Genomic DNA, 22493 nt, shown 5'->3' on the forward strand with positions numbered 1-22493 from the left:
CCTTCTAGGATATTTCTTTTTAAAATTCTTGTACGTCCGAAGGTAAGCAGAGACTAGGGCCAATCCACTTTGTTTATCCAAACTGTGCTCCATTGTGGTGGGCTAAAACCTTCGACTTTGCCTGGGCCTCATGTGATTAGATATCCGCAGTAGTCTTTATGATGTTTAGGTGCTATTTTTCACTTTAAACTTTAAAAATTCACAGCTCTAGTTCTACTGATTGGATATTTGTAATTTTGGTATCAAATTATTTATTAGAAGGTTTGCTAGTTTTCTAAATGAGTGTGGGATTTGTGTTGTGTTTTCACTTTATTGCTGTTTAAGTACTGATTAAATAGTTTACACATTGTCTCTAAATTCAGTCTTACTACTTTTGTGCCAAACTACCAGAAGGTTAAGCACAGGGTAATTTGGCAACTTTTTGTGGTTCATCCCAATATGGATTGTGACTGTTGCTTGAGAAGGAGTTCACCCCACTCAACCAACAACCCAAGATCTCATAGTTGTCTTCATTGTTCGTAATTTGTGTAATCAAAAGCATAAGTATGAGTCATTTTGAGGCTTATTTGCATGAGACCATAGGATCATATGATAACCAACCAATCGTTAAGAAGTCAAAAGCCATAGCAGATCTGAGCTGAATCTCAATGGGCACAGTTCAGCTAGTGCATGGGTACTCACAAACTTTCTCTCTGGGCCAAATTTACAGTGTGGTTTGTGTCCGAGGGCCGCACCGGTTGGGGCGGGGTCAGTAGGGTCAGTGGGGAAGGGGGCGAGGCTAGAGCAAAAAAAAACTGTGACCATGAGGTTGATCACAGGTCCCTGCAGTGGACGCCTTCGTCCACTGAGCCACCAGCCGCGGCATACACACATATATCTCTCTCCCTCCCTCTTTTTCTCCCTCTCTCTCCCTCCCTCACTCTCCCTCTCTCTCCCTCTCTCTCCCTCTGTCTCTCTGTCTCACTCTGTCTCACTAACTCTGACTCTCTCACTCCCTCTCTCCATCTCTCCCCTGTCTCATTCACTCTGACTGACTCACTCACTCTCTTACTCTGTCTCACTCACCCTGACTGTCTCACTCTCTCTATCTCCGTCTCCCTCTCTCTGTTTCCTTCTCCCTCACTCTATTTCCCTCTCCCTCACTCTATTGCCCTCTCCCTCACTCTATTTCCCTCTCCCTCACTCTATTTGCCTCTCTCTCCTTCCATCTCCCTCCTTCCCTCTGTGTCCCTCTCTCTCCTTCCCTCTCCCTCATTCCCTCATTCCCTCTGTCTCCCTCTCTCTCTGTTTCCTTCTCCCTCACTCTATTTCCCTCTCCCTCACTCTATTTCCCTCTCGCTCACTCTATTTCCCTCTCTCTCCTTCCCTCTCCCTCCTTCCCTATGTCTCCCTTCCTCTCCTCCCCTCTCCCTCATTCCCTCTGTCTCCCTCTCTCTCCCTCACTTTGAGGTCTTCCTCACTCTGAGGTCTCTCTCACTCTGAGGTCTCCCTCACTCTGAGGTCTCCCTCTCTCTTCTTCCCTCTCCCTCACTCTGAGTTCTCCCTCTCTCTCCTTCCCTCCCCTCCCCTCACTCTTAGCTCTCCCTCTCTCTGAGGTCTATCTCTCTCTCCTTCCCTCTCCCTCACTCTGAGGTCTCCCTCCCTCTGTCTCCCTCCCTCTGTCTCCCTCACTCTGAGGTCTCCCTCTCTCTCCTTTCCTCTGTCTACCTCACTCTGAGGTCTCCCTCTCTCTCGTTTCCTCCCCCTCATTCTGAGGTCTCCCTCTCTCTGAGGTCGCCCTCTCTCTCATTCTGTCTCCCTTGCTCTGTCTCCCTCGCTCTCCCTCCCTCACTCTCCCTCCCTCCCTCGCTCTCCCTCCCTCGCTCTTCCTCCCTCGCTCTCCCCCTCTCTCTTGCTCTCCCTTGCTTGCTCTCCCTCCCTCCCTCGCTCTCCCTCCCTCGCTCTCCCTCCCTCACTCTCCCTCGCGCTCCCTCTCCCTCGCTCCCTCACTCTCCCTCGCTCTCTCGCTCTCCCTCGCTTGCTCTCCCTCCCTCCCTCGCTCTCCCTCCCTCGCGCTCCCTCACCCTCCCTCGTTCTCCCTCCCTCGCTCTTCCTCCCTTGCTCTCCCTCGCTCTCCCTCCCTCCTTCACTCTCCCTCGCTCTCCCTCGTTTGCTTTACCTCCCTCCCTCGCTCTCCTTCGTTCCCTCGCTTTCCCTCCCATGCTCTCCCTCCCTCGCTTGCTCTCCCTCGCTTGCTCTCCCTCCCTCGCTCCCTTGCTTTCTCTCCCTCCCTCACTCTCCCTCGCTCTCCCTCCCTCACTCTCTCTCCCTCCCTCCCTCACTTTCCCTCCCTCTCCCTCCCTCGCTCTCCCTCGCTTGCTCTCCCTCCCTCCCTCGCTCTCCCTCCCTTGCGCTCCCTCACCCTCCCTCGTTCTCCCTCCCTCGCTCTTCCTCCCTTGCTCTCCCTCGCTCTCCCTCCCTCACTCTCCCTCGCTCTCCCTCGTTTGGTTTACCTCCCTCCCTCGCTCTCCTTCGTTCCCTCGCTTTCCCTCCCATGCTCTCCCTCCCTCGCTTGCTCTCCCTCGCTTGCTCTCCCTCCCTCGCTCCCTCCCTCGCTCCCTTGCTTGCTCTCCCTCTCTTGCTCTACCTTGCTCTCCCTCCCTCACTCTCCCTCGCTCTCCCTCCCTCACTCTCTCTCCCTCCCTCCCTCACTTTCCCTCCCTCTCCCTCCCTCGCTCTCCCTCGCTTGATCTCCCTCCCTCCCTCGCACTCCCTTGCTTGCTCTCCCTCCCTCTCCCTCCCTCACTCTCCCTCGCTCCCTCGCTTGCTCTTCCTCCCTCGCTCTCTCGCTTGCTCTCCTTCCCTCCCTCGCTCTACCTCCTCATCCTGCCTGTGTGTGCCCGGGCTGTGACTGCTTCCAGGCGCACACACACAGCCACACCCAAGCACTTCACAGGTCTTTAAAAGACCATAGGCATGTTAATGAGGCTTTGTTCACCTCTCAGCGCCCCTGCAGCCCCACTCTGACTATGGCGGGAATCGCCCTGCCCCCACAGAGCAGCAAAGTCTGAGTCGCGCTCTGGTTGCAGACACTCTTAAAAAAAAAGAAAAAAAAAAACTCGGGTACGATGTCTGCAAGGTCCGTGGGCCGCCAGGGAAGGCCTGCCGGGCCGCCACCGGCCCGCGGGCCGTACTATGAGTAACCCTGAGCTAGTGGGATCTAAGCAACCAAACAAAGCAAAAATGGCAGTGCTTCAGACCACATCAACCACCCAAACCAAATAAACAACAGGCTAACAATGAAAAAAAAAACAAGTAAAAGAAATGATTTGAGACAGATCTTTTAGCATCAGCTTTAAGATATCCCCCCTTCCATCTTTGAGAAACCCCTCTCACCCCCAGAGTAATCAACACAAACTAAGGGCGTGACCAAGCTATCAAATTTGTGAATAACGGCTCCACTGGTAAGGTCACAAGAAGCAAAATAAGTAAGGAAAAGTGTAGAGGAAGACTACTTAAAAGTTCCATCTACAACCAACTACATGAACTTAAGATCTTTCCCTCTATAAAGCAATAGCACCAGGACCCAACTCTGCAAAAATCTTAAAACCGTCTGTGTAGAGAAAACAAATAAATCCAGCAACAACCACTTAAATAGTCTGAACGAGCACAACCCTTGTACGGGCATATCTTGCACCACGTAAACACCGCCAATAGACTATGAGGTAGTCACCTCAAAAGAAATCATCAAAACAAAAGAGAAGGCCAAAAGATTTTGCTTGCAGGGATTCGCTCAATATGATGACGAGAGTGTATATCAGATGACTGACAAGAATCTCTCAGAATCTAGTATTGCTGTATGTTGGGAAACTAAGATGATCCTTTGCCCAATGCAAATTATGCGAAAAACACTCTACCAACTGGTTGAGTTCTCAGCTGCTCTAAACGTGGTGATAACTGCCCTCTCTAGGCAAAGCGTGATCTTCGGAAATCTCCTAACCACATCTCTAAAAATTGAAAGTGCCGTGGATGCCATTGAAATGAATCTCCAGCAATTAAACACATTTTTAATTTGCATGCAAAAAGAAACCACAGTGTTGCCAGCTCCCTGCACGTGGCCCCCCCGTAATATCAAAGCTTGCAAATGTTCTACAGTTTTAAGTGGATGACGTTAAATGTAATTTGATTAATCAAAACTGTTCCTATGATCCCCACAGTATACTGGTAAGCAAATAAAATCAGAGAAAGAAAATTATATTCAGAGCAGATATCCACTCTTAGCCAGCCAAAGAATCCTCTGCCAGTAGACTACAAGACAACTGCAATTTAGCTCCAACGCCTACCAATCTCCCACCGTTTGATCAATCAATCGAAAACAGAGTCTCATATTCAGCATGAAGAGAAGAAGAAGCAATCACTCCAACTTGTAATGAACTCTCAAATCATTCACCACCTAACACACTCTGGGGATCACAAGGAAAGCTTCACTGTCACTGGACTCAAAAAGGGATCCATGCAAAGAACCTACCAATAAGGTCTGAATGTATCAACAAAGAAGCCCCACCCAAAAATGGAAATACCCACTCAGAGCCAGAGTACAGATGAGTTTGCTCCTTTCATCTCGAAGACAAGCCTTAAGAGACAAAGGAACTTGGATGAAAACAAAAACAAGGCAGCAGGACCCACTATCAAACAGCCTGCAGAGACAAATGAATCCTTAATGTCCAAATTATCAGGCACATGCATCAACCTTTTTTGCAAGCGCAAGCGGTGCGATTCGTAGAAATTGTACATTTGAACCCGCAAAAAGAGCTTCTGCGATGCATCACACTATAAGGCTCTTGCAATTTAAGAAATCGCAATTTATTGCAATTTCTTAAATTGCGATTGCATGATGAAATCGCAAATAGCGATTTCGCTAATTAGGGTCGCAAACTACCATCAATATGAACTTAATGGTAATTTACAAAAACTTTGAAAAATGCACCAAAGTGCATTTTTCAAAGTTGTAGGTTACACACACAAACACACATGCCCTTGGGGCATGTGTGTGCACAACATGTGTGCACAGAGCAATTTCAGGGGTGCAATAGGATGTCCTTTTGACACCCTTGCACCCTTGAAATTGCATGCGCAGTTTGCGAGTACCTATTGGGTACTCCCAAATTGCGCATGCAATTTCCCATTCTTTCCTATGGGATTCTCACTTCAAGTACATTCACGATATACGCCGAATTAACACATAATTTGTTATATTAGTGATGAAGCTATGTTTTGTGTATCTCAGTCTCCGGGTGTAATCATTAAATAACCACCGCCACAGTTCGTATGGACCTTTGATGGGCGATGAAGAGAAATGAGGAGCAATCATCTACATTAACAATACATTAATAAAGACTTAAAATTCAGCAAATAAATAGAGTTAGTGTGTTAAAGGGTTTTATTTTCAAACCTCTTAGCTTTCCATCTATTTATTCATTAGGCATTAGTCTTTAGATTTCAGCATCAAAAGTAAATTTAATCCATCAATTGAGAATTGATTATAAAATAGAATAAATTATTTGTTAAAATCACAGTCAGTATGGTAATGAAACAAGAGTGCTCCATAAAGGAAACACCTTATTCTAAATAAATTGATATAATAAGAAAAAGGTGTCAGTTTAGAAACCCAATGAAGAGTTCTGATGAAAGAGAGAGATCAATGTGCAAGCATAATGCCTTTGCAAGTCAGACTGTAAATTATTCACAGTCATAATTTAAGCAGACATAGAAAATTAGGCTAAGTAACCTCTCATATAGAGAAAATCAAAGATGAGTCACTTGTCAGAATGTTGGGAAAAGGAAATCCACCCTTCTTCAGAAACACACACAAATATAAACACACAAATTCAATGTTGGAACATTATTTTCTTCGTCTTCTTCATCCACCAATAGTATATCATCAAATTCCTGGGAGCAAGTTCACTGTCACCAAAGCATAATAGACTTTCAGATATTAATCCTTGGAAAGCTACACTGTTGTTTTCTTGTGATGCGGATCATCTTCCCATGAATCATTCTTCCTGTCATCTTTGTTTCCTCCAGGTGAGAACCTCACTATCGGTTGTTTAATACAAAACAAGTGTCTATTCACTAGCTAACAGTAGGCTTTTGAAGTTGCAACATCTGTAGCAAAGAGAAGAAAAACATCTTGCACAAACAACTATTCAATGTGTAAAACAGGCCTTTCTGTGTTAATGCACTATTTTCCAGTGAACATAGCATTACAGTTAGGCTAACGTAGTTCAGCACTTTATGTATATACAGGCCTATAACATTTAAGTATAGTTGCCTACTAAACATTTTGCACTTAGCATATGATTTATTTCAATGTAAACATATACATTTTACTAAGGTAAGTGTTTTCAATAGCAGATAAAACTCGCTGCAGCAACTTCCCGCTCTCTGATGATTGATAAGCCATCACAATTTCTCCTCAAACAAATCTTTAGAGTGCTCTCTCATTTTCAGTTGAGTCATTCTTTTTATTTTTGAGGGTTTCATCTTTCTTAAACTTTTCATAATCTTTATTCTTTCTTTCCTCCATTGCTAACACTCCTGTGTTTTTTCTTTTTATTTCTTTATTCTTATGTCTAGTTAATTGGCATCTAAATCCTTTATATAAAGCATAACAAATTATAAAGCAGACACCAATGATTAATATAGGCCTTAATATGCACTGAAAATCCTTCCCCCTATTGTTGCAAACCATTTTCCAATGGTGGAAACTCCTTTGCCTAGGCTCCCTAATACACTAGAGGTTGCTGAAGGTTCTAATTCTGTTTTTAGATCAGAAATGTTCTTCCAAATTCTTCTATCTTTCTGCTCTCATTTGGTATGTTTGAACAACAATGTTGAGTTTCAGCATCTTGTGGACTCCTCCTTTCTCTGCTAACAAAATATCTAAAGCTAATCGATCTTGCAAAACCATTGATCTGATAGGCGCTATTTAGTGTTAACTGCTAGTAAAGCATCAGATGTACTAGTAGCTAATTTAACTACAACTGTTGATCGTTTTCACATTTTCCCATAATGTATGACTACTCCTACAGGTGGTATATTGCTCCAAAAATATCTCCCACTAATTATGTTCCATCATTTGTACAGTGTCTATCCAGTGGTGCCGTTATTAAAGTATCAATACAATTTACATGACCTTAGGAAACAGCAAAGCTAAATAATAAACACCATCCCAATCAGCTGGCAACTGGAAATGGGCATCTTCTCCACACACAAATTAAACTCCAGGAATAATTGTCCCTTCCCCTCTTAATATTCAAATGGGTCCTACCAAAACTTCAAAAGGTGTGTCCACAAATACTAATGCTAATATGCTCCACTTTTCCAATGTTTTTCTTTGTATTTCTCCCTTTTCTAATTTAGAACATTGTACCCTCATTGGGTGAATGTTTTAATAGTTTTATTGCCCTTATGCTTTGGGCTATGCCTGTTGTTAAAGGTTTTAAATCAAAGCTAGGCAGGGTGGTCGAGCTCTCTCTTACAAAGGCCCCATCCTATGGAACTCACTCCCCCTACTTTGGAACAAATCACCAACTTTCAGTCTTTTAGGAAGACCCTAAAAACATATCTATTTTCAGCCTCTTAAAATATTAATTACTGATTTCCTCACAGTCTATGATCATGGTTGGGCTCTTTTGTAAAAGCGCAAGTGCGGAGATACCCCTCAGGGGGTCGAGTCCTGCGCTATACAAGAACATAAATAAATAAATAAACAAATAAAGGAGGGAAGTAAGAGCGAGATAGTTTACTGAGGTCCTACACCCAGACTTCTCCCGGGAAAAAGTTCAATTATTATCAGAATAAGGGTAATTCCTTCTAACACAGTTGTTCCAGATGGCTATGTTATGTGTCACTGGAAGATCTGGGAATCACACACCTGTTAGGGTGTCATGCTTCATCATTGGGCGATCCTCGTCTGGCTGGCACAGCAATGCCCTCACACACCTGTTAGGGTGTCATGCTTCATCATTGGGCGATCCTCGTCTGGCTGGCGCAGCAATGCCCTCACACACCTGTTAGGGTGTCATGCTTCATCATTGGGCGATCCTCGTCTGGCTGGCGCTGCAATGCGTGACGGACCTGGGGGCTTCTTTATCAGAGATCTTTTGATCTGGAGATGCCGGATAGATGAATGAAAGAGGGGGAATGAGTGGGTTCTGTGGGTGTGTGGGGACTGAAATATGTACTGGTAACCTAGGACAAAATATTTAATGTAAAAAGTAAGTAAAAACAGTGGTGCTATTGTGAGGTCTTCAGGTACAAAAATAGATACTAATCTGAGGTGGTCACTAGTTCGGTGTGGTCAACATGTTTCGTGCTTTGAAAGCTCCATGATCAGGCGGCACTTTGCCACGACCTAGAAAAAATAGTTTGTGCCCCTGTCTGGTGCTGGGTGTCTCCGCTCTATCAGAGGATGGGCTTATAGTGTTAACTGGTGTTCCCAAGGTGGGTGCTGGTCAATGATTCCACCTAAAAGGAGACACAAGGTGGAAAAGTACAAGCGACACACTTTAAGGAAAAAGAAAAGATGCACCATACAAGTGCAGTAGATTTTGCAGGTGCAATGGTGTATATACAAATTTAAATTTTTTTTATGTCAAAGTGACATCAGCCTGCTAGCTCTTTCAGTGAGGTATCCTCTCATCCCCATACAAAGTTCAGTAGACAGTCCAAATTCTCAAACACAACACTTAGGAAGAGGACATCAGAATATGTCAAAATAACTAATAACGGTTATGAGATGTTTCAGGGGCCATGTTTTCACATTGTCATGATTTACCTCAATAGAGGCAAAGTAGAGCTCATTCTGTGAAATAGAAGGTGAGGGACACCTTCATGAGAAAGAATAGAAGCAATCGTAGTCATATGTATTTAGCATCATTGTTAGTCCATTTTGAGTGTCATCATTAGCGATAAAGCCTGGGTATTTATCAATCTGCTTGGTGAAAAAGTGGAGGAAGTGGATTACCACTGCTGTGAATATGAGAGGGTGCTCAGTGTGCAGATCCAGCATGATGTTTAAAAAGTGCTAATGTCACATGCGCTATAATTGCCAGAAGTGTTCGTAACGTTATGCCTGGTAGGATGTCCTGTGCAAAAAGAACTATTGATGGACAGAATGCAGAGCAATGTCATACATTCACCCCAGGACAGAGATCTGGGCCTAAATCCATATTTTTTTTGCTCACCATGCCATTCTAGTTTGGACCCAGCCATATGAAAATCAGTCTTGACCCTGAGCCTAATCGGACAAGTCCAGCCCGAACTGCCAGGCCAGGTCCTACCTAGACTGGAAAAAAGCATCCTAGGACCGGTTTCGGGGTTTCAGCCAGGATAGCTTGATTCCAGTGGCATGGAGAGCACAGGACCCACGTCTGAGCATACCCGTCCCGCTCGGGGTGACAAATGCAAAAAACAACTATTAATGCTTCCATTGTTCAACACTCCTGTCATCATCCCCTTTGGTTTTAACAGGATATGCCCAGACGTGGGTCCCTTGCTCACTATGCCACTGGATTCAAGCTAGCCTGGCTGATGACTGCTGATTAGCCAGAAACCGGTCCCAGGATGTTTGTTTCCGGTCCAGGGAAGACATGGCTTGGCAGTTCTGTTGCCATCTTAAGAGTGTTTAAGAGTAGTATAAAACTAGCGGAGGCGGTCAATAAGCCCTGGTGCATAACTATTACACTGTAGTATGTCTAGTCATATCCATGAGTTTGGGGCCATAGGTCTTAAATTACGGACCCCGGTAAGAGCAACAGCGGTTATATGAATATATACGACAGAGGAAATGAGCTGGACTGTGCTTGAAATTAGTACTTCCTGAAATCAGCAAAAATGTTTTAACATGGAGCAACGTTGAATTTTCCACCTCTTAGCCCAGAGTACAGGCCTTATTGATAATATCCCGTGGTAGGAACTCAATACGTAGCCTGTCACTGACAGGTGGTGAACTATGCCTGTACACAAAGAAACTCATCTGTAGACAATGCGTAGACCAGCATGAATACCAGACACTAACTATGTCCCTATCAGCCTAACTACCCCTTCACAAGGCCAGCTCCTTTTGCTAACACAGAGACTTATTAGAAGAATGCCAAAGGGTATCCAACTGATGAATCTCCAAAATACATCACTTTACTCCGACCCACATGAATCTATATTCGTGGGTAGGGGTGTTGTACCACCTTTTGGCTGCCCACCCTAGATGCAGAATAATATTATACACTCTCAAGTTGGCATGCCACTTTAGTCAACATTCAGATAACCGCTGTTCTTCTTACCTGGGTCCGTAATTTAAGACCTATGGCCCCACACCCTGGGCTTATGGATATGACTAGACATGCTACAGTGTAATAGTTATGCACCAGGGTTTATTGACCGTCCCCCCTAGTTTTATAATATTCTTAAACACTCTTAAGATGGCTGCCACACTAGCTGTATAATCAATGATCCATATTCCAAGGTCCTAACAACAAGACCTCTTGCCATACACCCAGGGTTTATGGATATTATTAAGCAAACTACTGTGCATCATCCTCCCCTCATTCCTGCCATGATTCCGTATCTGGAACCAGGCACATCACCCACATTTTACCTCTTACTACCTGGAGACACTCCTGTGCTCTTCTCCAAGATGGCTGCTGCGTCATTCACCGACTCACGCACAGCAGGAATCATCCACCTGTGACACAGACCATGTGACCTATGTACACACCACCATGCGGTCTCATCATTCCAGGTTGGATGGAGGTGGTCAGGTATAATGGCAGTGTCTGGATCATCCACGAATTAAGTGTACTGCTTTTGGGGCAGTTGCTGCACTTAAATGCATACACTCTGGGCTGCATGTAACACGGGCAAACCGGCTCGCGTATAACCTTCATGGGTCGCGGCATTATGAACCGCCCGACTTGATGGGCCTCTTTTTCCACTGTCAAATACTACTCCTCATTTCTGACCCCATAAGGTGCGGATGTTTGATATAGCCCCAGCCATTCCATTTTCAAACCGTTGGTAAAACGCTTGTAGTGGGCACGACCATAAACCTACTTTCTTCGTTTTAAGTATGATATGGATAGCATGAGGGAACACTCCTCTCGTATGCTTCACCTTTGTATTGATGGTGTCACTACCAATAGTGCACTGGATGGCCTGAATGTTTGAAATTTCAACACCTTTGGTACCCCTGACCAGGATCTAACAGGATGCTAGGACATCCTACCATTTGAGGATGTGAATTTTTGATTAATTGTTTTACATCAATAACTAGTATCTCATGTGGCTCTTGAAAAATGAATGTTAGAGTAAACTGTTTGCACAACTAAACTGTAGTTGAGAAATACATCTAGGACCATTGTTTTTTATATCGACTGCTACCCTAGTCCTTGGACATTTGTGGGTTACCCTATCATATCATAAGGACCTCCTACCAGGTGTAGCTTTAAGTACACTTCTGCCAATTATAGCATATGTGACATTAGCACTCTTTAAACATCATGCTGGATCAGCACACTGAGCACACTCTCATATTCACAGCAATGGTACTCCACTTCCTGTATGACCATCTTCATTAAGCCGACTGGTAAATACCAAGACTTTATCACTAACGGTGACACTCATAATGGACTAACAATTATGCTCAGTGCTCATGACTACGATTGCTTCTTTTCTTTCTCATGAAGTTGTCCTTCATATTGCTCGGGACCATATATTTCGCCTAAGGAGCTCTACTCTGCCTCTATTGAGGTAAGTCATGACAATGCGAAAACATGGCCACTCAAACATCGCAAGGCCGTTATTAGTTATTAGGACATTTTCTGATGTCCTCTTTGTACATTTTGTCCTTGAAAATTTTAATTCAATGTCTGCTGAACTGTGTAAGGTGATGAGAGGATACCTCACTGAAAAAGCTAGCAGGTGGACGTTATTTTGACACTAACATTTGTATGTACACCATTGCACCTGCAAAATCTACTGCACATGTATGATGCACGTTTCTTTTTCCTTAAAGTGTGTTGCTTGTACTTTTCTACCTTGTGTCTCCTTCTTTTAAGTGGAATCATTGACCGGCACCCACCTTGGGGACACTGGTTAACACTATAAGGCCATCCTCTGATAGAGCAGAGACACCCATCCCCAGACAGGGGCACATACAATTTTTTCTAGCTACTAATGAAGTGCCGCCCGACCATGGGGATTTCAAGGCACGAACCATGTTGACCACACTGAACTAGTGACCACCTCAGTCTAGTAGATATCTTGGTAACTGAAGACCACACAATAGCACTACTGTTTTTACTTAGTCCTGGTACCCTTCCTCCTTAAATATTTTGTCCTAGGTTACCAGTGTCTATTTTAGTCACCATGCACCCACAAAACCCACACATTCCCACACTTGCATTAATCTATACGGCATCTCCAGATCAAAAGATCTGAGTTTCAGATCTTTCAGTGACACATACCGTAGTCATCTGGTACAACTGTATGCACCCTCCTGGCTTAGGAGGAACTACCCTTATTCTGATAATAATTGTTGTTACAGGCTCTCACCCTCGTTATAGGTCTGAGATGCAACAGCTGGTATAGTTCTCGCAGAAAGCTATAAGGCTCTAGTCATATGCTCAAGTTAATTAAGTTGAGGGGTGCACGAGCGTAATGGCGGCACTATCGTGAGGCTCTCGCAGCTCGGACCAAGAATCTGACCACTGATCTTACCCAAGAGGGCTAAAGATAGAACTCGCCGGACCGGAATGCGGTATGGAACTTGGTGACCCTGCGGACTGACCACAGAGGTTCCCAGCCACTCCTGACTGCTGCTGAGATTCCCCTGGATCTCTACGGGGGAAGCGGACTGGTGTGCCTGGTTATCAGCGCCGGCGGTGAGCCCTACGCAAACACCGGGCCGTCCACAAGGCGAATTGGCCATGTGCCCGTTGAGGCAGAGAACAGCGATGGAGCGGCGGCAGTGCAAGCACTCAAGGTGGGCATCAACAGGTACAGGCTGCCCCCCATGGATCCGACACACTGGGACTGAGGGCCTTGGAGGGCTCTTTCACATCACCCGCCGCAATCCTCCGTCAGCAGGCAGGGAAGGCCGCGAGAACCCCGGGAGCGCTCCCGCCTGCAGAGAGGCATGCAGAGTGGGCGCATTTCTTAGGCCACAAGGAGAAGAGCAACTCTCCCCCATGAACATTGACAGCATGCCGTGATACCGCAGGGCGTAATAACTTGCTTGTGGCAGCGAACACGCGGAATTGCTTGTTCGCGAAGCTTTTTTACTGTTTGCCATCGCTGTGTGCGTGCTCGGGGGGAAATATCTCGCGAACACACATTTTGTGAACGCAAACAAGCAAAAAAATGTGCGAAGTCGAAGAATGCAGAATTTTTGGCAATTTTGCATTCTCCGCGGAACGCAAAATTACCCAAATCCCGCAAACGTAATGGAATTTACCACCCAGGCCTAACACAGAGGACAACACCCCCACAATGCAAAAGCCATTGATTACTGATGGACAAGTTACTTCACGTTATTGCTGCCAAATATGAAGATCTCAAAAGCGAGCAGTACACGCAACAATATCCGAATTATGGCCATCCCGGAAAGCACCAACACCGTCTGGATGGAGGGGTTCACAGAGAAACTGCTTCAGGAGACAATTGGCGCTCACGTGCTGTTCTCACATTTCATTGTAGAATGGGCGCGCTGCTCTCTGGGTTCTAGGCCGCCGCCGGGAAGCGCACCACGTCCCATAATCGCCAGGTTGCTTAACTACCATGACCAAGACGTGGCTCTCAAAATAGCACGGGTAAAGAGACACCTTGCGTTCAAAGGAAACACATGCACCCTCTACCCTGACTTCATGGCCATTGCCCAGGAAGAAAGGCGGAAATTCGATACCGTTAAGCACAAGCTCCACCTAGCACCAATCGACTATGCACTCATGTATCCAGCGCAGCTATAAGTGACCCACCAAGGCGAGACATTTTTTTTTACTAATCCGCAACAAGTAGAAGACTTTCTGAAGCGCATCAAGCGGTCAAATAACTCCCCAGCTTCACATGAGGGGTCACCGGGATCGTCACCCCTACCAGAGACTAACATGGCTTTACCCCTCCTGCTGAGAACATGTTGGAGATGGGGTGCTAGCCCACCCTTTTCTATTCCTCCGGCTGTGGACTGTACTTGCTGCCTATTGCTGGGACAATGGAACACTGACGCTCAGATCAGCCGGAGTACGGCGGCTGAAACATCAGGATCAGATAAGTGCCCTTTTGGGAATGTATGACATTGAGCACCGGTCACCCCCGTCCCTGCCAAGTTTGTTTTTCCGACACTCTGAGGGGGGTGGTTTTACCGTGCATGAGCCTAGAAGTCCCCCCTCAAGGGCGATCCACCTTACTGCAGATAAAAATGCAGGTTGTTCCTGTTCATTTGGGCTATGTGGGTGGGGGCGAGATTGTTTTTTCTGGCATGATTGGGATGCAACAGTGAGTGGGGGAGGGTTGGGGTTGGTTTTTGGGACATGATACACCAATGCATATGGTACAGACAACATCTTTGAGCCATGTTTCGCATCACACTTGTAGTTGTAGATCACACACTTTTTTTCATGATCCCATGCAACCCTGCTTATGGCTAATCAACAAAACAATCAGAACCTGCACTTCTTGACGTGGACTGTTAGAGGACTTGGGGACCCGGGAAAACGCAGACAGCTGTTGGCATACCTGGACCGGCATCCGTATCGCACTGCTTCTGGAAACATACCTTAATCCCCACCAGGTTCCTCCATTCGCCTGTACATGTGCAGAACATAGGATATTTTCCTCATACTTTTCTTATTCCAGAGGTACAGCCATACTCATAAAGAAAGTTACTCCAGTTACCCCTGCTGGCAAGACGCACAATCAGCAAGGGCATTACTGCATGCTCTGGGGCAGGCTAGGCGTCAGTTCTGTCACAATAGTCTGCTGCTCTGGGCCCAATGTTGATGACCCTGAGTTCTTCGCCACACTTTGGGGGAAAATACTGAAAGTAGGCTCCACTCACCTCATATGAGGAGGGGATTTTAATACTTCCCTCAATCCAGAGATAGACAGGTCAAACCCAGCGCCGTACCATTACACTAGATCACACAAGCTGCTGCGAGATATGGTGGCTAACAATGGGCTGCTAGATGCCTGGCGGCATATCCACCAATATAAACCTGAAGGTACACATTACACAACCTGTCATGCCTCTTGGGCTAAATTAGATTACTTCCTACTATATCGAGGGCTGGGCCCCTTGATAGCAGCAGTTACACATTTGGCGAGGACATACTCGGATCACCCTCCTGTTCGACTGTCACTAAACCCACTAGTGTGGGATCTCTCCCCTAGAAGCTGGAGACTTCCACCTTTTACTCTGCTGGACACTGCATTTTGCAGTGAATTAGAGCAAGAAATTACAGACTTTTTCCAGAGAACCCTGGAATCAGTTGACAGTGTGGGGACAGTTTGGGAGGCCTTCAAGGTCACAATCAGAGTTTTTTTTTTTCTAAGAGCTCAGGAGTATTGTGCAACATCCAGACAAGCTAAAGAAATTGGAAGGCGAACTCAAAGCGCTAGAGACTTCAATATCGGGAGGTACAAATGGTTCAGCGCAACTGGACTTCAGGGAGAAACTCTCTGACTATATAGAGACGGCTGATCGGGAGACTCGCTTTAGAAATAAATACTGGGTGGCTCGCAGATATTGGGATGGGGACCACCCGGTCAGAGCCTTAGCTGAAGCAATACGCAAACCCTGCTTCTCTAGCTATGTTTTGGAACTCACAAGCCCCAAGGGCACGCAATGCAGAGATACTGCTGACATACTCGCTGTTTTTACGACAAATGACTCCAGACTATACTTCTCTAGCAGGCGGGGCGCTCTTGATCTGGCCTCATATCTGGATGAGGTGGCTGGAAACCTCGCAGAGGGAATTCTTAGTCGCTCCCTTTGAGCTTGACGAAATGAGGGCGGCTATCATGCAGATGCAATAAGGTAAGGCCCCAGGGCTTGATGGACTCCCTATAGATTTTATAAAGCATATATGGATCAATTAGCTCCCATCCTAAAGGCCGTGTACGAAAAATCTCAGGAGAGTGGAATCCTCCCACTCTCGATGAGAGAGGCCCTCATTACCTCCTTATTGAAGCCTGCGGATCAGTGTGATCATATAGGCCCCTATCTTTGAATAATAACGACGCAAAAATATTAGCTACGGTAATGGCCAATAGGTTAAATTTACTGACGGAGAAGCTAGTCCTTCCAGACCAGGCTGGCTTTATCCCAGGCCATGCAACCTCCGACAACTTGTGTACTTTGTTTTCCATACTGCAGAATGTGGACCCCAATTTGGCTCTCTCTGCAGTTTTCCTAGACGCCACCAAAGCGTTTGATTCAGTGGAATGGAATTATTTACTGGGGTTACTGCAGCGCTTGGGTATGCCACTAGGATTCTTGTCTTGGATTAGCTTGCTGTACCAGTCACCTGCTGCGAAGGTCTTAATTAACGGTCAGCTGTCTCCAGCCTTCTCAGTCACCAGGGGTACCAGGCAGGGGTGCCCACTTTCTGCCCTGTTTTTCGCGCTTGCAATTGAGCCACTCGTGGCCAGACTGTGGCAACATCACCAAGATAAAGCCTTGAGGTGCCCAATGCATCAGGTGCTCATCTCTCTCTATGCAGATGACATCACTCTGTATGTAAGAGACTCTGAGCAAAACCTCAATCACCTCTTGAGGGAATTCATTATTTTCGGGAGATTGTTGGAGATTCAAATCAACTGGGGGAAGTCACAATTGTTACCTCTCACCTCTGCAGTCTCACAGTTCCTTTTGGTTTACCCGCTAGAGTGGTAAAACATAGAAGTAAAGTACTTGGGCATTCGCATTTCCAGGGAATGGGATGAATTAATGGGCCTCAATTATGGCAGGTCACTCGACCACATCACTAGTTGTGTCACACGCTGGATCTCTCTACCACTATCTATGGCAGGGCGCGCCTCACTAATCAAGATGGTGGTCCTCCCACAGGTGCTTTTTTTATTCATGAATAATCCATACTACCCGGGGAGAATTTTATTTGCTGCTTTATGCTCTGAAATTATCAGATTATTTTGAGGGGGCAAACAGCCGCGCCTACAATGGGATGCGATCACCAGGCCTTATTCACAAGGCGGGTTTGATGTACCGAACCTTGAACTATACTACTTATGCACCCAGGCTCATTATGCCTATTATTGGTTCCAGCCACCAAGATACAAGCCGCCAGTTGCGGTGGAAGAGTGGCTTGGAGAACCCATACCCTTGGCAGGCATGATATCTAGCGTACCCCAGCCTCAGGACAAAAACACCACAACAGTCACATGCACAGTGCTTGCCTGGAGACCAATAATGAAACAACTGCAGGCCCCTATGCTTTACTCACCTTTACTTCCGCTGCTGTATCACCCCCGCAAAGAATTGCTCCAGGAGACAGTTTTTAGAAAGACCATGGAGAGGACAGGGATTACATGCTGGGGGGGCTAGTATCATAACAGGACCTTCCGCACCTTAGAACACATGTACAGTGACACACAGACCTAACCGCTAGACGTGTTTCCCTATGTGAGATTTAGGCAGGGGATACGCAACATTACCCCTACATACCCACAAGAGCCCCCGACATTGGCCCCATTGCGTATGTTACTTCAAGTCACCTGCCCGTCGCACGCTGTCTCGACACTGTACCATACAATACACACTTAACCAGAAATGGAGCGATGCCATGCCCGCACACAATGTAACACGGAGCTCGGCTGCGAGATTTCAGAGAAGCAGTGGACGTATTGCTGCCTACAGACAGCACAAGTGTCAGCAAATTGTAGGCTGCAGCTCACACACTTTAAATTCTTGCACCGCCTACATTACACGCCAGTCAAAATGCACAAATACAAACTGCGAGATACAGATCGGTGTGTAAGGTGTGGTGTGGAGGGGGGCGATTTCCTCCACTCAGCATGAAGCTGCCCAGGTGTACATTAATACTAGCAACAGGTCTTCATTGCTTTAGAGAAGATTACATCATTGACCATTGGAATGACTCCACTATTAGCGCTGCTGGGTTATACTGAACTTATAGACAAGCCATTCTGCAGATATGTTGCTTTGACACTATTGATGTCCAAACGCCGAGTGATGTGTAGATGGTGGCGGGGGAGGGCTCTGAAATTCAAAGATTGGATTATTGATCTAATGTATTGTCATGAACAACTGACTAATTATGCAGAATTGTTCCCCATGTCCTAACGCTATAAGGATATATGAAGTCCGTTGCAAAGCTATCTCCTAGCACATCCAGTAGACAAGACAGATGTAAATAGGGGGGCGGAGACATGAACTGTGGTGTGCTGCCCGGGACAGCTATCTGGCTGCAAGAGATTGGGTGATGTCTTAGACATGGCGAGATACTGTTTTGATGATTTGTTATAGAGTGCTGATCCTTGCTGTTTATTAGACTATGCCATGTGGCTACTTCCCAGAGATGTCACCATAACGCATTCCCCATTTTTTTTGTGGCATTTCAGAACCAAGAAAGAACGCTAAATAGGAATGATCTACATTGTACTCCTTATCACAACTTCATAAACGATGCGCATGTTCTCATAAAAGGCATAGACTTGTCCGTAATGATTGTATGCTACATGTTCGCTGTTATTCACAAAAGCTTAATAAATACAATTTTAAAAAAAGTTAATTAAGTCACTTCCCATTAACCTACTATTCTCTGACCAATTAATCATTAATTTTGCATTTCTACTCCACCAAGGAGAACCAAATGAAACAATGATATTGACACAAGGACAAAAAATGAACTTGAATCCATAGTAGCCCAGGAATTAAGTTTCTTTAATTGGGGAATTCAAACATCCCTACCAGAACCAGAACCTAAATGCTACAGAACAGTCTTTCATATACTACCCAAACAAGTTGTACTGATTCAAAGACTGTTAGACCTGTCAGCCTTAGGGTGGCTTTCCCCCAAAATGTTGCCGTCCTACTCCATATTTGCTCGTCTTAGGACTCTGTGCACTTTAGCACTACTGTGCACTTTACTACTGTTAAACAGTGCTAAAGTGCATGTACTCACTCCATAAAACATGGTACTGTTGGAATATACCTAATTGGCATATTTAACTTACTTATAAGTCCCTAGTAAAGTGGCACTACCTGTACCCAGGGCCTGTAAATAAATGCTACTAGTGGGCCTGCAGCATTGATTGTGCCATGCACTTAAGTAGCCCTTTAAACAGTTTTTAAACTGGCATTATGACCTGAAAAAATAACACTTACACAGGGCCCAAACCTTCATTTAAAATACACATAGGCACCCCTAGAGTAAGCACTGGACAGCCCTGAGGACAGAGTGTAATATACTTAAAAGGTAGGACTTGTACTATTAAATGTACATGTATTGACAATGAAAGACTCTTAAATTCATTTTTCACTATTGCAAGGCCTACCTCCCCCACAGGATAGCATTACAGTTGTCTTAATAGATTTAATAAGCTGTAATTTCCAAATGGGAACAGGAAAACAGTACATGTTTGATGTCTTTGGAATTGTAATGAAAAATCCTCCCTGGTGGTGAAGTAGGATTTTAAATTACAATTTTGAAAAGGCCATATTTAGAAAGTTGGCATTTTCCTGCCTTTGTCATTTCGTGGCTGTAGTCTGTTTCTGGGTCACAAAACTGGGTGTAGCTGACAGTTGAGCTTTGTGTATTCCTCTTAGACAACCACACACAATAGAGAGATTAGGAGTGTCTGGCCCTGTATGGACTATCGCTGGATAGCCCTACTTAAAGTTGAGTAGGCTGTGTCTTGCCTCCACGCAAAAGGCAGCATACACCCTGTAGTTAGTCTGGAGCCAGGACAGGGAAGGCAGGAAGCCTGTGGACTTGAAAGGAAAACCTCTGAAAGCTTCTTACACTTTAAAGAACCAGGTAAAAATATTGGACCTCAGACACCAAGTCTTCAGTCCACTTCTGGTCATGTGAAAATTCTGCTAGGAAGAAGGACTTCTTTTTTAAAAAATTTTTTTAAATACTTTTTATTGAAATTTTTAGCACATTTTTTGCACCCCCTGCACCGGGGATGAGGAACAAATTGCTATATACATTCAGTCATATTTTCCGGGCCAAACAGATCTACTAATACATTTCAAACAGAGGAACATATACATCATATATAGGATTTTTAACTATATTTGACAAGTAACAAAACAAATCTATAGAGAGAGAGAAAGAGAAACCACAAAAAAAGGTAAGCAATAGGGGATGGGGAAAAAAACCATACAGAACATTGCTTCTTACTAGACACTTAAGAGCCCTGCCTCCTAACACAATAAACATTACGAGCCTATACATTGTAATACATTATAGTTCTTCCTTCCAGTTTGTTATCGGCTCCCATATTTTCAACCCTAGTTTCCTCCCCTTTTTTCCTTTTCTAGAATATATTACTTTTTCCAAACTATAAATATTTATGATCCTGGCTAGCCATTGTTTGAATACTGGTGGTGACTGATCAAGCCATGCTGAGGCAATACATAATCTAAATACAGCCATTGCCACAAAAATAAAATAACAACCCTCTCCCTGAGTGCTGTCTGAGTTCACTCCTAGTATCACAATCGTAGGGGTTAAGTTGACGACTATTTTCAATGCTCTTTGTAGAAAATTCTGTATTTCTTTCAATATTGTTGATAAGCATGGACATGTTGCAAAAATATGAATTATGTCTAGGACAATTAATTCCAGTAACCGCCCCCCATTGTGCGAGTTTTGCCGGAGTATAGTACAGCCGATATATAGTTTTATAATGCTGTGCCTGTAGTGCTGCAGAACACAGAATATTTTGACCCAGTTCTAGTGACAAATTGAAGCATTCCAATTCTGTCTCCAACTTAATCGACCAACTTTCCCCCCACTTATCCATGTCATCTGGTTTTGTTTCAATTAACTCTGCATAGAACCTTTTAATAGTACAGTTTACTCCATTATGTACCACATATGGAATTTTTCTCAAATCCACTCGAACCCCCCCTTTTATTCGCCAACAAACGTCTTACTTGGAGGTACTTAAAAAAATGCCTTGTTGCCAGATAATATTTCCCCTGTATTTCTGCAAATTGTTTCATCCCCTGCGTGCCCATCAAATCCCCCACTCTTGTAATTCCCTTCCTGTGCCATTCTATATAAACTGAGGCGGAAAATATATCCTCAGGGAATGCTAAATTGTTTTTTATTCTAGTGTATCTATTAATTTTCCCCAAACCATATTTTTTGGTGAAAGCTTTCCAGATGTTATAGGCTCCCAAAATGGTCTTAAATCGTATCCTTTTAAAGTAAGCTGTATCAAAGTGTTTTAAAAATACATTCTTTACCTCTTCCCCCATCAATAAACCATATATTGCTAGTGATCCTAGGGCATCCTCCCCCTCTACTTCTGCTCCACCTATCAATCCAGCCATGTATTGTAGGGCGGCCGCCCAATAGTAGAGTTTCAAATCCGGTAAAGCCCACCCTCCTCTCTCCCTTGGAAGCGCCATAAATCTTGCTGCTCTCCTAGTTTTACCTTTAGACCAAATAAATCTATTGATCATACCTTCAATCTTTTTAAACCAAAGATTGTCGAACCATAAAGGAATTGTCCTAAAAATATATAAGAATTTCGGTAAAATTAACATCTTAATGATATTTACTCTAGCAACTATTGTAAGATGTAGATTATGGAGCCTATCTAGATCTTTACCCACCTTCCTTATAATGGGGTCTATATTCAATTCTACTATCTTTCCCAAATCTGCAGTGATTGTTATACCCAGGTATGTTCCTGTCTGCACCACCCGCGGATCTTGACATATTGCCTTATCATTTTTTATAATTTGTGTTTTACCAGTATTTAGGGAATATCCTGAAACTTTTCCAACATTTTTAGCCTCCTGTTCCAAATATCTAATAGCCTCTGTGGGTACTGGTGTTACAACAGCCACCTCATCGGCATATGCACGTATCTTGCAGTCCCCCCTAGGTGTAGTAACTGGAGGTATATTCCCATTCCTTTCCATTCTACGTATTAATGGGTCCAGATACATGGCAAAGGGTAGAGGGGAACACGGGCATCCCTGTCTAGTACCCCTACTAATTTGCACTTGTTCAGTTATCCCCGAGTTTATTCTTATTGCAGCCACCGGATCTCTGTATAGTGTCTTTATTGCAGTGAGAAAGCCATTCCCAAATCCTGCCCTTTTTAAAACACTCCACAAATAGTCCCAAGACACTCGATCGAATGCTTTCTCCGCATCTAAAAGCAATACCACTAGTGGTTCCCCTGCAACTTCCATTTTGTCAAAAAGAGTAATTCATTTCCGTGTGTGATGAGTG

Source organism: Lissotriton vulgaris, chromosome 7 (assembly GCF_964263255.1).
Source record: "Lissotriton vulgaris chromosome 7, aLisVul1.2, whole genome shotgun sequence".
NCBI lineage: Eukaryota > Metazoa > Chordata > Amphibia > Caudata > Salamandridae > Lissotriton > Lissotriton vulgaris.